We start from the raw sequence: 15,663 nt of genomic DNA, 5'->3' as shown, positions 1-15,663 counted from the left end.
CCCTAACCCTAACCCTAACCCTAACCCTAACCCTAACCCTAACCCTAACCCTAACCCTAACCCTAACCCTAACCCTAACCCTAACCCTAACCCTAACCCTAACCCTAACCCTAACCCTAACCCTAACCCTAACCCTAACCCTAACCCTAACCCTAACCCTAACCCTAACCCTAACCCTAACCCTAACCCTAACCCTAACCCTAACCCTAACCCTAACCCTAACCCTAACCCTAACCCTAACCCTAACCCTAACCCTAACCCTAACCCTAACCCTAACCCTAACCCTAACCCTAACCCTAACCCTAACCCTAACCCTAACCCTAACCCTAACCCTAACCCTAACCCTAACCCTAACCCTAACCCTAACCCTAACCCTAACCCTAACCCTAACCCTAACCCTAACCCTAACCCTAACCCTAACCCTAACCCTAACCCTAACCCTAACCCTAACCCTAACCCTAACCCTAACCCTAACCCTAACCCTAACCCTAACCCTAACCCTAACCCTAACCCTAACCCTAACCCTAACCCTAACCCTAACCCTAACCCTAACCCTAACCCTAACCCTAACCCTAACCCTAACCCTAACCCTAACCCTAACCCTAACCCTAACCCTAACCCTAACCCTAACCCTAACCCTAACCCTAACCCTAACCCTAACCCTAACCCTAACCCTAACCCTAACCCTAACCCTAACCCTAACCCTAACCCTAACCCTAACCCTAACCCTAACCCTAACCCTAACCCTAACCCTAACCCTAACCCTAACCCTAACCCTAACCCTAACCCTAACCCTAACCCTAACCCTAACCCTAACCCTAACCCTAACCCTAACCCTAACCCTAACCCTAACCCTAACCCTAACCCTAACCCTAACCCTAACCCTAACCCTAACCCTAACCCTAACCCTAACCCTAACCCTAACCCTAACCCTAACCCTAACCCTAACCCTAACCCTAACCCTAACCCTAACCCTAACCCTAACCCTAACCCTAACCCTAACCCTAACCCTAACCCTAACCCTAACCCTAACCCTAACCCTAACCCTAACCCTAACCCTAACCCTAACCCTAACCCTAACCCTAACCCTAACCCTAACCCTAACCCTAACCCTAACCCTAACCCTAACCCTAACCCTAACCCTAACCCTAACCCTAACCCTAACCCTAACCCTAACCCTAACCCTAACCCTAACCCTAACCCTAACCCTAACCCTAACCCTAACCCTAACCCTAACCCTAACCCTAACCCTAACCCTAACCCTAACCCTAACCCTAACCCTAACCCTAACCCTAACCCTAACCCTAACCCTAACCCTAACCCTAACCCTAACCCTAACCCTAACCCTAACCCTAACCCTAACCCTAACCCTAACCCTAACCCTAACCCTAACCCTAACCCTAACCCTAACCCTAACCCTAACCCTAACCCTAACCCTAACCCTAACCCTAACCCTAACCCTAACCCTAACCCTAACCCTAACCCTAACCCTAACCCTAACCCTAACCCTAACCCTAACCCTAACCCTAACCCTAACCCTAACCCTAACCCTAACCCTAACCCTAACCCTAACCCTAACCCTAACCCTAACCCTAACCCTAACCGCTAACCCTAACCCTAACCCTAACCCTAACCCTAACCCTAACCCTAACCCTAACCCTAACCCTAACCCTAACCCTAACCCTAACCCTAACCCTAACCCTAACCCTAACCCTAACCCTAACCCTAACCCTAACCCTAACCCTAACCCTAACCCTAACCCTAACCCTAACCCTAACCCTAACCCTAACCCTAACCCTAACCCTAACCCTAACCCTAACCCTAACCCTAACCCTAACCCTAACCCTAACCCTAACCCTAACCCTAACCCTAACCCTAACCCTAACCCTAACCCTAACCCTAACCCTAACCCTAACCCTAACCCTAACCCTAACCCTAACCCTAACCCTAACCCTAACCCTAACCCTAACCCTAACCCTAACCCTAACCCTAACCCTAACCCTAACCCTAACCCTAACCCTAACCCTAACCCTAACCCTAACCCTAACCCTAACCCTAACCCTAACCCTAACCCTAACCCTAACCCTAACCCTAACCCTAACCCTAACCCTAACCCTAACCCTAACCCTAACCCTAACCCTAACCCTAACCCTAACCCTAACCCTAACCCTAACCCTAACCCTAACCCTAACCCTAACCCTAACCCTAACCCTAACCCTAACCCTAACCCTAACCCTAACCCTAACCCTAACCCTAACCCTAACCCTAACCCTAACCCTAACCCTAACCCTAACCCTAACCCTAACCCTAACCCTAACCCTAACCCTAACCCTAACCCTAACCCTAACCCTAACCCTAACCCTAACCCTAACCCTAACCCTAACCCTAACCCTAACCCTAACCCTAACCCTAACCCTAACCCTAACCCTAACCCTAACCCTAACCCTAACCCTAACCCTAACCCTAACCCTAACCCTAACCCTAACCCTAACCCTAACCCTAACCCTAACCCTAACCCTAACCCTAACCCTAACCCTAACCCTAACCCTAACCCTAACCCTAACCCTAACCCTAACCCTAACCCTAACCCTAACCCTAACCCTAACCCTAACCCTAACCCTAACCCTAACCCTAACCCTAACCCTAACCCTAACCCTAACCCTAACCCTAACCCTAACCCTAACCCTAACCCTAACCCTAACCCTAACCCTAACCCTAACCCTAACCCTAACCCTAACCCTAACCCTAACCCTAACCCTAACCCTAACCCTAACCCTAACCCTAACCCTAACCCTAACCCTAACCCTAACCCTAACCCTAACCCTAACCCTAACCCTAACCCTAACCCTAACCCTAACCCTAACCCTAACCCTAACCCTAACCCTAACCCTAACCCTAACCCTAACCCTAACCCTAACCCTAACCCTAACCCTAACCCTAACCCTAACCCTAACCCTAACCCTAACCCTAACCCTAACCCTAACCCTAACCCTAACCCTAACCCTAACCCTAACCCTAACCCTAACCCTAACCCTAACCCTAACCCTAACCCTAACCCTAACCCTAACCCTAACCCTAACCCTAACCCTAACCCTAACCCTAACCCTAACCCTAACCCTAACCCTAACCCTAACCCTAACCCTAACCCTAACCCTAACCCTAACCCTAACCCTAACCCTAACCCTAACCCTAACCCTAACCCTAACCCTAACCCTAACCCTAACCCTAACCCTAACCCTAACCCTAACCCTAACCCTAACCCTAACCCTAACCCTAACCCTAACCCTAACCCTAACCCTAACCCTAACCCTAACCCTAACCCTAACCCTAACCCTAACCCTAACCCTAACCCTAACCCTAACCCTAACCCTAACCCTAACCCTAACCCTAACCCTAACCCTAACCCTAACCCTAACCCTAACCCTAACCCTAACCCTAACCCTAACCCTAACCCTAACCCTAACCCTAACCCTAACCCTAACCCTAACCCTAACCCTAACCCTAACCCTAACCCTAACCCTAACCCTAACCCTAACCCTAACCCTAACCCTAACCCTAACCCTAACCCTAACCCTAACCCTAACCCTAACCCTAACCCTAACCCTAACCCTAACCCTAACCCTAACCCTAACCCTAACCCTAACCCTAACCCTAACCCTAACCCTAACCCTAACCCTAACCCTAACCCTAACCCTAACCCTAACCCTAACCCTAACCCTAACCCTAACCCTAACCCTAACCCTAACCCTAACCCTAACCCTAACCCTAACCCTAACCCTAACCCTAACCCTAACCCTAACCCTAACCCTAACCCTAACCCTAACCCTAACCCTAACCCTAACCCTAACCCTAACCCTAACCCTAACCCTAACCCTAACCCTAACCCTAACCCTAACCCTAACCCTAACCCTAACCCTAACCCTAACCCTAACCCTAACCCTAACCCTAACCCTAACCCTAACCCTAACCCTAACCCTAACCCTAACCCTAACCCTAACCCTAACCCTAACCCTAACCCTAACCCTAACCCTAACCCTAACCCTAACCCTAACCCTAACCCTAACCCTAACCCTAACCCTAACCCTAACCCTAACCCTAACCCTAACCCTAACCCTAACCCTAACCCTAACCCTAACCCTAACCCTAACCCTAACCCTAACCCTAACCCTAACCCTAACCCTAACCCTAACCCTAACCCTAACCCTAACCCTAACCCTAACCCTAACCCTAACCCTAACCCTAACCCTAACCCTAACCCTAACCCTAACCCTAACCCTAACCCTAACCCTAACCCTAACCCTAACCCTAACCCTAACCCTAACCCTAACCCTAACCCTAACCCTAACCCTAACCCTAACCCTAACCCTAACCCTAACCCTAACCCTAACCCTAACCCTAACCCTAACCCTAACCCTAACCCTAACCCTAACCCTAACCCTAACCCTAACCCTAACCCTAACCCTAACCCTAACCCTAACCCTAACCCTAACCCTAACCCTAACCCTAACCCTAACCCTAACCCTAACCCTAACCCTAACCCTAACCCTAACCCTAACCCTAACCCTAACCCTAACCCTAACCCTAACCCTAACCCTAACCCTAACCCTAACCCTAACCCTAACCCTAACCCTAACCCTAACCCTAACCCTAACCCTAACCCTAACCCTAACCCTAACCCTAACCCTAACCCTAACCCTAACCCTAACCCTAACCCTAACCCTAACCCTAACCCTAACCCTAACCCTAACCCTAACCCTAACCCTAACCCTAACCCTAACCCTAACCCTAACCCTAACCCTAACCCTAACCCTAACCCTAACCCTAACCCTAACCCTAACCCTAACCCTAACCCTAACCCTAACCCTAACCCTAACCCTAACCCTAACCCTAACCCTAACCCTAACCCTAACCCTAACCCTAACCCTAACCCTAACCCTAACCCTAACCCTAACCCTAACCCTAACCCTAACCCTAACCCTAACCCTAACCCTAACCCTAACCCTAACCCTAACCCTAACCCTAACCCTAACCCTAACCCTAACCCTAACCCTAACCCTAACCCTAACCCTAACCCTAACCCTAACCCTAACCCTAACCCTAACCCTAACCCTAACCCTAACCCTAACCCTAACCCTAACCCTAACCCTAACCCTAACCCTAACCCTAACCCTAACCCTAACCCTAACCCTAACCCTAACCCTAACCCTAACCCTAACCCTAACCCTAACCCTAACCCTAACCCTAACCCTAACCCTAACCCTAACCCTAACCCTAACCCTAACCCTAACCCTAACCCTAACCCTAACCCTAACCCTAACCCTAACCCTAACCCTAACCCTAACCCTAACCCTAACCCTAACCCTAACCCTAACCCTAACCCTAACCCTAACCCTAACCCTAACCCTAACCCTAACCCTAACCCTAACCCTAACCCTAACCCTAACCCTAACCCTAACCCTAACCCTAACCCTAACCCTAACCCTAACCCTAACCCTAACCCTAACCCTAACCCTAACCCTAACCCTAACCCTAACCCTAACCCTAACCCTAACCCTAACCCTAACCCTAACCCTAACCCTAACCCTAACCCTAACCCTAACCCTAACCCTAACCCTAACCCTAACCCTAACCCTAACCCTAACCCTAACCCTAACCCTAACCCTAACCCTAACCCTAACCCTAACCCTAACCCTAACCCTAACCCTAACCCTAACCCTAACCCTAACCCTAACCCTAACCCTAACCCTAACCCTAACCCTAACCCTAACCCTAACCCTAACCCTAACCCTAACCCTAACCCTAACCCTAACCCTAACCCTAACCCTAACCCTAACCCTAACCCTAACCCTAACCCTAACCCTAACCCTAACCCTAACCCTAACCCTAACCCTAACCCTAACCCTAACCCTAACCCTAACCCTAACCCTAACCCTAACCCTAACCCTAACCCTAACCCTAACCCTAACCCTAACCCTAACCCTAACCCTAACCCTAACCCTAACCCTAACCCTAACCCTAACCCTAACCCTAACCCTAACCCTAACCCTAACCCTAACCCTAACCCTAACCCTAACCCTAACCCTAACCCTAACCCTAACCCTAACCCTAACCCTAACCCTAACCCTAACCCTAACCCTAACCCTAACCCTAACCCTAACCCTAACCCTAACCCTAACCCTAACCCTAACCCTAACCCTAACCCTAACCCTAACCCTAACCCTAACCCTAACCCTAACCCTAACCCTAACCCTAACCCTAACCCTAACCCTAACCCTAACCCTAACCCTAACCCTAACCCTAACCCTAACCCTAACCCTAACCCTAACCCTAACCCTAACCCTAACCCTAACCCTAACCCTAACCCTAACCCTAACCCTAACCCTAACCCTAACCCTAACCCTAACCCTAACCCTAACCCTAACCCTAACCCTAACCCTAACCCTAACCCTAACCCTAACCCTAACCCTAACCCTAACCCTAACCCTAACCCTAACCCTAACCCTAACCCTAACCCTAACCCTAACCCTAACCCTAACCCTAACCCTAACCCTAACCCTAACCCTAACCCTAACCCTAACCCTAACCCTAACCCTAACCCTAACCCTAACCCTAACCCTAACCCTAACCCTAACCCTAACCCTAACCCTAACCCTAACCCTAACCCTAACCCTAACCCTAACCCTAACCCTAACCCTAACCCTAACCCTAACCCTAACCCTAACCCTAACCCTAACCCTAACCCTAACCCTAACCCTAACCCTAACCCTAACCCTAACCCTAACCCTAACCCTAACCCTAACCCTAACCCTAACCCTAACCCTAACCCTAACCCTAACCCTAACCCTAACCCTAACCCTAACCCTAACCCTAACCCTAACCCTAACCCTAACCCTAACCCTAACCCTAACCCTAACCCTAACCCTAACCCTAACCCTAACCCTAACCCTAACCCTAACCCTAACCCTAACCCTAACCCTAACCCTAACCCTAACCCTAACCCTAACCCTAACCCTAACCCTAACCCTAACCCTAACCCTAACCCTAACCCTAACCCTAACCCTAACCCTAACCCTAACCCTAACCCTAACCCTAACCCTAACCCTAACCCTAACCCTAACCCTAACCCTAACCCTAACCCTAACCCTAACCCTAACCCTAACCCTAACCCTAACCCTAACCCTAACCCTAACCCTAACCCTAACCCTAACCCTAACCCTAACCCTAACCCTAACCCTAACCCTAACCCTAACCCTAACCCTAACCCTAACCCTAACCCTAACCCTAACCCTAACCCTAACCCTAACCCTAACCCTAACCCTAACCCTAACCCTAACCCTAACCCTAACCCTAACCCTAACCCTAACCCTAACCCTAACCCTAACCCTAACCCTAACCCTAACCCTAACCCTAACCCTAACCCTAACCCTAACCCTAACCCTAACCCTAACCCTAACCCTAACCCTAACCCTAACCCTAACCCTAACCCTAACCCTAACCCTAACCCTAACCCTAACCCTAACCCTAACCCTAACCCTAACCCTAACCCTAACCCTAACCCTAACCCTAACCCTAACCCTAACCCTAACCCTAACCCTAACCCTAACCCTAACCCTAACCCTAACCCTAACCCTAACCCTAACCCTAACCCTAACCCTAACCCTAACCCTAACCCTAACCCTAACCCTAACCCTAACCCTAACCCTAACCCTAACCCTAACCCTAACCCTAACCCTAACCCTAACCCTAACCCTAACCCTAACCCTAACCCTAACCCTAACCCTAACCCTAACCCTAACCCTAACCCTAACCCTAACCCTAACCCTAACCCTAACCCTAACCCTAACCCTAACCCTAACCCTAACCCTAACCCTAACCCTAACCCTAACCCTAACCCTAACCCTAACCCTAACCCTAACCCTAACCCTAACCCTAACCCTAACCCTAACCCTAACCCTAACCCTAACCCTAACCCTAACCCTAACCCTAACCCTAACCCTAACCCTAACCCTAACCCTAACCCTAACCCTAACCCTAACCCTAACCCTAACCCTAACCCTAACCCTAACCCTAACCCTAACCCTAACCCTAACCCTAACCCTAACCCTAACCCTAACCCTAACCCTAACCCTAACCCTAACCCTAACCCTAACCCTAACCCTAACCCTAACCCTAACCCTAACCCTAACCCTAACCCTAACCCTAACCCTAACCCTAACCCTAACCCTAACCCTAACCCTAACCCTAACCCTAACCCTAACCCTAACCCTAACCCTAACCCTAACCCTAACCCTAACCCTAACCCTAACCCTAACCCTAACCCTAACCCTAACCCTAACCCTAACCCTAACCCTAACCCTAACCCTAACCCTAACCCTAACCCTAACCCTAACCCTAACCCTAACCCTAACCCTAACCCTAACCCTAACCCTAACCCTAACCCTAACCCTAACCCTAACCCTAACCCTAACCCTAACCCTAACCCTAACCCTAACCCTAACCCTAACCCTAACCCTAACCCTAACCCTAACCCTAACCCTAACCCTAACCCTAACCCTAACCCTAACCCTAACCCTAACCCTAACCCTAACCCTAACCCTAACCCTAACCCTAACCCTAACCCTAACCCTAACCCTAACCCTAACCCTAACCCTAACCCTAACCCTAACCCTAACCCTAACCCTAACCCTAACCCTAACCCTAACCCTAACCCTAACCCTAACCCTAACCCTAACCCTAACCCTAACCCTAACCCTAACCCTAACCCTAACCCTAACCCTAACCCTAACCCTAACCCTAACCCTAACCCTAACCCTAACCCTAACCCTAACCCTAACCCTAACCCTAACCCTAACCCTAACCCTAACCCTAACCCTAACCCTAACCCTAACCCTAACCCTAACCCTAACCCTAACCCTAACCCTAACCCTAACCCTAACCCTAACCCTAACCCTAACCCTAACCCTAACCCTAACCCTAACCCTAACCCTAACCCTAACCCTAACCCTAACCCTAACCCTAACCCTAACCCTAACCCTAACCCTAACCCTAACCCTAACCCTAACCCTAACCCTAACCCTAACCCTAACCCTAACCCTAACCCTAACCCTAACCCTAACCCTAACCCTAACCCTAACCCTAACCCTAACCCTAACCCTAACCCTAACCCTAACCCTAACCCTAACCCTAACCCTAACCCTAACCCTAACCCTAACCCTAACCCTAACCCTAACCCTAACCCTAACCCTAACCCTAACCCTAACCCTAACCCTAACCCTAACCCTAACCCTAACCCTAACCCTAACCCTAACCCTAACCCTAACCCTAACCCTAACCCTAACCCTAACCCTAACCCTAACCCTAACCCTAACCCTAACCCTAACCCTAACCCTAACCCTAACCCTAACCCTAACCCTAACCCTAACCCTAACCCTAACCCTAACCCTAACCCTAACCCTAACCCTAACCCTAACCCTAACCCTAACCCTAACCCTAACCCTAACCCTAACCCTAACCCTAACCCTAACCCTAACCCTAACCCTAACCCTAACCCTAACCCTAACCCTAACCCTAACCCTAACCCTAACCCTAACCCTAACCCTAACCCTAACCCTAACCCTAACCCTAACCCTAACCCTAACCCTAACCCTAACCCTAACCCTAACCCTAACCCTAACCCTAACCCTAACCCTAACCCTAACCCTAACCCTAACCCTAACCCTAACCCTAACCCTAACCCTAACCCTAACCCTAACCCTAACCCTAACCCTAACCCTAACCCTAACCCTAACCCTAACCCTAACCCTAACCCTAACCCTAACCCTAACCCTAACCCTAACCCTAACCCTAACCCTAACCCTAACCCTAACCCTAACCCTAACCCTAACCCTAACCCTAACCCTAACCCTAACCCTAACCCTAACCCTAACCCTAACCCTAACCCTAACCCTAACCCTAACCCTAACCCTAACCCTAACCCTAACCCTAACCCTAACCCTAACCCTAACCCTAACCCTAACCCTAACCCTAACCCTAACCCTAACCCTAACCCTAACCCTAACCCTAACCCTAACCCTAACCCTAACCCTAACCCTAACCCTAACCCTAACCCTAACCCTAACCCTAACCCTAACCCTAACCCTAACCCTAACCCTAACCCTAACCCTAACCCTAACCCTAACCCTAACCCTAACCCTAACCCTAACCCTAACCCTAACCCTAACCCTAACCCTAACCCTAACCCTAACCCTAACCCTAACCCTAACCCTAACCCTAACCCTAACCCTAACCCTAACCCTAACCCTAACCCTAACCCTAACCCTAACCCTAACCCTAACCCTAACCCTAACCCTAACCCTAACCCTAACCCTAACCCTAACCCTAACCCTAACCCTAACCCTAACCCTAACCCTAACCCTAACCCTAACCCTAACCCTAACCCTAACCCTAACCCTAACCCTAACCCTAACCCTAACCCTAACCCTAACCCTAACCCTAACCCTAACCCTAACCCTAACCCTAACCCTAACCCTAACCCTAACCCTAACCCTAACCCTAACCCTAACCCTAACCCTAACCCTAACCCTAACCCTAACCCTAACCCTAACCCTAACCCTAACCCTAACCCTAACCCTAACCCTAACCCTAACCCTAACCCTAACCCTAACCCTAACCCTAACCCTAACCCTAACCCTAACCCTAACCCTAACCCTAACCCTAACCCTAACCCTAACCCTAACCCTAACCCTAACCCTAACCCTAACCCTAACCCTAACCCTAACCCTAACCCTAACCCTAACCCTAACCCTAACCCTAACCCTAACCCTAACCCTAACCCTAACCCTAACCCTAACCCTAACCCTAACCCTAACCCTAACCCTAACCCTAACCCTAACCCTAACCCTAACCCTAACCCTAACCCTAACCCTAACCCTAACCCTAACCCTAACCCTAACCCTAACCCTAACCCTAACCCTAACCCTAACCCTAACCCTAACCCTAACCCTAACCCTAACCCTAACCCTAACCCTAACCCTAACCCTAACCCTAACCCTAACCCTAACCCTAACCCTAACCCTAACCCTAACCCTAACCCTAACCCTAACCCTAACCCTAACCCTAACCCTAACCCTAACCCTAACCCTAACCCTAACCCTAACCCTAACCCTAACCCTAACCCTAACCCTAACCCTAACCCTAACCCTAACCCTAACCCTAACCCTAACCCTAACCCTAACCCTAACCCTAACCCTAACCCTAACCCTAACCCTAACCCTAACCCTAACCCTAACCCTAACCCTAACCCTAACCCTAACCCTAACCCTAACCCTAACCCTAACCCTAACCCTAACCCTAACCCTAACCCTAACCCTAACCCTAACCCTAACCCTAACCCTAACCCTAACCCTAACCCTAACCCTAACCCTAACCCTAACCCTAACCCTAACCCTAACCCTAACCCTAACCCTAACCCTAACCCTAACCCTAACCCTAACCCTAACCCTAACCCTAACCCTAACCCTAACCCTAACCCTAACCCTAACCCTAACCCTAACCCTAACCCTAACCCTAACCCTAACCCTAACCCTAACCCTAACCCTAACCCTAACCCTAACCCTAACCCTAACCCTAACCCTAACCCTAACCCTAACCCTAACCCTAACCCTAACCCTAACCCTAACCCTAACCCTAACCCTAACCCTAACCCTAACCCTAACCCTAACCCTAACCCTAACCCTAACCCTAACCCTAACCCTAACCCTAACCCTAACCCTAACCCTAACCCTAACCCTAACCCTAACCCTAACCCTAACCCTAACCCTAACCCTAACCCTAACCCTAACCCTAACCCTAACCCTAACCCTAACCCTAACCCTAACCCTAACCCTAACCCTAACCCTAACCCTAACCCTAACCCTAACCCTAACCCTAACCCTAACCCTAACCCTAACCCTAACCCTAACCCTAACCCTAACCCTAACCCTAACCCTAACCCTAACCCTAACCCTAACCCTAACCCTAACCCTAACCCTAACCCTAACCCTAACCCTAACCCTAACCCTAACCCTAACCCTAACCCTAACCCTAACCCTAACCCTAACCCTAACCCTAACCCTAACCCTAACCCTAACCCTAACCCTAACCCTAACCCTAACCCTAACCCTAACCCTAACCCTAACCCTAACCCTAACCCTAACCCTAACCCTAACCCTAACCCTAACCCTAACCCTAACCCTAACCCTAACCCTAACCCTAACCCTAACCCTAACCCTAACCCTAACCCTAACCCTAACCCTAACCCTAACCCTAACCCTAACCCTAACCCTAACCCTAACCCTAACCCTAACCCTAACCCTAACCCTAACCCTAACCCTAACCCTAACCCTAACCCTAACCCAACCCTAACCCTAACCCTAACCCTAACCCTAACCCTAACCCTAACCCTAACCCTAACCCTAACCCTAACCCTAACCCTAACCCTAACCCTAACCCTAACCCTAACCCTAACCCTAACCCTAACCCTAACCCTAACCCTAACCCTAACCCTAACCCTAACCCTAACCCTAACCCTAACCCTAACCCTAACCCTAACCCTAACCCTAACCCTAACCCTAACCCTAACCCTAACCCTAACCCTAACCCTAACCCTAACCCTAACCCTAACCCTAACCCTAACCCTAACCCTAACCCTAACCCTAACCCTAACCCTAACCCTAACCCTAACCCTAACCCTAACCCTAACCCTAACCCTAACCCTAACCCTAACCCTAACCCTAACCCTAACCCTAACCCTAACCCTAACCCTAACCCTAACCCTAACCCTAACCCTAACCCTAACCCTAACCCTAACCCTAACCCTAACCCTAACCCTAACCCTAACCCTAACCCTAACCCTAACCCTAACCCTAACCCTAACCCTAACCCTAACCCTAACCCTAACCCTAACCCTAACCCTAACCCTAACCCTAACCCTAACCCTAACCCTAACCCTAACCCTAACCCTAACCCTAACCCTAACCCTAACCCTAACCCTAACCCTAACCCTAACCCTAACCCTAACCCTAACCCTAACCCTAACCCTAACCCTAACCCTAACCCTAACCCTAACCCTAACCCTAACCCTAACCCTAACCCTAACCCTAACCCTAACCCTAACCCTAACCCTAACCCTAACCCTAACCCTAACCCTAACCCTAACCCTAACCCTAACCCTAACCCTAACCCTAACCCTAACCCTAACCCTAACCCTAACCCTAACCCTAACCCTAACCCTAACCCTAACCCTAACCCTAACCCTAACCCTAACCCTAACCCTAACCCTAACCCTAACCCTAACCCTAACCCTAACCCTAACCCTAACCCTAACCCTAACCCTAACCCTAACCCTAACCCTAACCCTAACCCTAACCCTAACCCTAACCCTAACCCTAACCCTAACCCTAACCCTAACCCTAACCCTAACCCTAACCCTAACCCTAACCCTAACCCTAACCCTAACCCTAACCCTAACCCTAACCCTAACCCTAACCCTAACCCTAACCCTAACCCTAACCCTAACCCTAACCCTAACCCTAACCCTAACCCTAACCCTAACCCTAACCCTAACCCTAACCCTAACCCTAACCCTAACCCTAACCCTAACCCTAACCCTAACCCTAACCCTAACCCTAACCCTAACCCTAACCCTAACCCTAACCCTAACCCTAACCCTAACCCTAACCCTAACCCTAACCCTAACCCTAACCCTAACCCTAACCCTAACCCTAACCCTAACCCTAACCCTAACCCTAACCCTAACCCTAACCCTAACCCTAACCCTAACCCTAACCCTAACCCTAACCCTAACCCTAACCCTAACCCTAACCCTAACCCTAACCCTAACCCTAACCCTAACCCTAACCCTAACCCTAACCCTAACCCTAACCCTAACCCTAACCCTAACCCTAACCCTAACCCTAACCCTAACCCTAACCCTAACCCTAACCCTAACCCTAACCCTAACCCTAACCCTAACCCTAACCCTAACCCTAACCCTAACCCTAACCCTAACCCTAACCCTAACCCTAACCCTAACCCTAACCCTAACCCTAACCCTAACCCTAACCCTAACCCTAACCCTAACCCTAACCCTAACCCTAACCCTAACCCTAACCCTAACCCTAACCCTAACCCTAACCCTAACCCTAACCCTAACCCTAACCCTAACCCTAACCCTAACCCTAACCCTAACCCTAACCCTAACCCTAACCCTAACCCTAACCTCTAACCCTAACCCTAACCCTAACCCTAACCCTAACCCTAACCCTAACCCTAACCCTAACCCTAACCCTAACCCTAACCCTAACCCTAACCCTAACCCTAACCCTAACCCTAACCCTAACCCTAACCCTAACCCTAACCCTAAACCCTAACCCTAACCCTAACCCTAACCCTAACCCTAACCCTAACCCCCTAACCCTAACCCTAACCCCCTAACCCTAACCCCCAAACCCTAACCCTAACCCTAACCCTAACCCTAACCCTAACCCTAACCCTAACCCTAACCCTAACCCTAACCCTACCCTAACCCTAACCCTAACCCTAACCCTAACCCTAACCCTCTAACCCTAACCCTCTAACCCTAACCCCCTAACCCCCTAACCCACTAACCCCCTAATTCTAACCCTATCAAAATGACTTTTAAAAGATGGGACAGAAAGTGCATGGGTCATACTTTTATTGAACAAAAATCAGAAAAATAAGCATTTTCACACTTTTACAAATAGCCGTTATAAAAAATATATAAATTTTATCTACAGCTCAATTCATTCTCTAATCATAACATACCATATTTTCAATGAAGCAATAACTTGTTTTTCCATGCCATATCTCTCTTGTAAACGAGATTCTAAATGTCAGTGGGTTTCTTTAAGTCTCAACCTTCTCAGTGTTAAAGTCAAAACCATCTCAACCTTGTAGGGTTAGGGTTGGGGTTAGGGTTAGGGTTAGGGTTAGGGTTGGGGTTAGGGTTAGGGTTAGGGTTAGGGTTTGTTTGGAGGAGATGGAGGTGCAAATAATCATCTTTGAGAATCCAGCCTCTTCCAGAATATATCCAAAGTTGGTTTGGGTTTTGGTTTATCCTGCTCCTCTTCTTCGGACCTGGTTTCTTTCATCTCACTTCCTTCAATACGTTCAGTAGCAAACTTTCAAGGCCAATTGTCAAAGAACGTGCATTCTACAGCGCTAACTTCTAAACATGAAGCGATGGGGTTAGGATTATCCACTACATCCTTCTGTGAACAAGAACATTTCCTTTATAAACATTCAAACAATACATTATTGACAATTTTAGGGCAGCTTTGAAAAAGACCTTCATATTTCAGAGTCCAAAGCTGGTATTTTTCAATTCAGTTTATTTTGTCAAACTACAGATTCAGGTCGAATAAAAATCTCACTGAAACCTATGTGGAACAGGACTCCTGATGTCATTCTTAGATCAGCACAGGTGTGGGACTAAAACTGGTTATAAAGCTGGTTATAGACTTATAGTTCTTAGCCAAGTCTGAGAATAGGAGCTCAAGTCTGGGCCTAGTCTTCAGTCTCCGAGGTCTTAACCTAGGGTTAAGGTTAGATAATGCATGAAAAGCCCAAACTTACGGCCCTGGTCTGTCCTGCTTTCATTTTAAA

The 15,663-nt window shown here is 49.2% G+C and overlaps 1 protein-coding gene across 1 annotated transcript in view; it reads right to left on the bottom strand.

Moving 5' to 3' along the window:
• The window catches only part of LOC140380800 (V-type proton ATPase subunit d 1), a 371,409-nt gene that overhangs the window by 355,484 nt on the left and 262 nt on the right, over window positions 1-15,663 (bottom strand). The gene's annotated exons all lie outside the window — the stretch shown is intronic.

The sequence above is a fragment of the Eucyclogobius newberryi genome, unplaced genomic scaffold (genome assembly GCF_026437365.1).
Source record: "Eucyclogobius newberryi isolate DKJ021-1_F unplaced genomic scaffold, fEucNew1.0.hap1 SCAF_5, whole genome shotgun sequence".
In the NCBI taxonomy this organism is placed as follows: Eukaryota; Metazoa; Chordata; class Actinopteri; order Gobiiformes; family Gobiidae; genus Eucyclogobius; species Eucyclogobius newberryi.
Note: the sequence above shows the minus strand (reverse complement) of the source record. Positions and strands in the feature narration are given on the sequence as shown.